At 39.2% G+C, this 961-nt stretch overlaps 1 pseudogene; it reads left to right on the top strand.

Moving 5' to 3' along the window:
• The first annotated feature begins 531 nt into the window (after window positions 1–531).
• Window positions 532–650, top strand: LOC134952807 (5S ribosomal RNA; annotated as a pseudogene).
• Window positions 651–961: the final 311 nt, after the last annotated feature.

Raw genomic sequence — 961 nt, 5'->3', positions numbered from 1 at the left:
ACACTGTCCGGATTAACAGTTTATTCATAAGGGATACCACTGTTACTTCTTAGCTTATTCTCTCTCTTTTTTTTAGATGTATATTAAATTCATCGTTAGACTATAATTAGCTAGTGCAATAATTGCATATAATTCTGCCACAAGTTCTTGTAATAGAACTGTGCTCAATTCATGAATAATCTCTGATTATAGCAATACTTGATGTCTCCATTAAGGAGAATATATGTCTAAACTCACATATGACTTATAAATCTGCCTGACGCTTGAGTTTTCCTTGGAGTTCTTACTCCTACACAACTTCTTATTAAATTATAAAAATCATTAAAAAAAGATAATAATTCTGTAAATTTTTTCTGACTCACTATCCTTCCGTGGACTCTCATCCACGATCCAGGGCGCACGACACCACGGTGGTGGTAGGCGTTGCACCTTGCCTAACGGGAAAGCAGATCCACACCTTATACTCTATCCTCTTTCAAACTATATTCTTTTCCGTGTCCATATAGGTGCACTCTCATTGGTACATAGTTCCTCTACTATCATACCACGCTGCTAATGCCCAATCTCGTCCGATCTTGGAAGCTAAACAGCGTTGGGCTGGGTCAGTACCTGGAGAGGAGACTTCCTGGGAATACCCGGTGTTGTAGAGTAGGAACTACTCCTTTATTTAAAAGGTGAACACCAACAGCAGTATCACCACTAATCTTCTTTCTTTCTTTTGTTCTGTTATATAACAGTTCAGCGTCAGGCTTTGACAACAGTAACAGATATCCAAAATACGTGTGTAATCCGAGCAACCGGTGGCCAGCCAAGTGTATAACATAGATCCAACCATATTGGTTCTTTGCAGATACACTCATCATACACTTTGTTCCTTCCTTGGTCCCATTAATACAGAATCTCTGTACTGGTCAGGTGAAGCGGCTGTTAGACAACCAAGTGTCTACAACCCTTTTAAAAA

This window comes from Pseudophryne corroboree, chromosome 8 (assembly GCF_028390025.1).
Source record: "Pseudophryne corroboree isolate aPseCor3 chromosome 8, aPseCor3.hap2, whole genome shotgun sequence".
Classification (NCBI taxonomy): domain Eukaryota; kingdom Metazoa; phylum Chordata; class Amphibia; order Anura; family Myobatrachidae; genus Pseudophryne; species Pseudophryne corroboree.
Note: the sequence above shows the minus strand (reverse complement) of the source record. Positions and strands in the feature narration are given on the sequence as shown.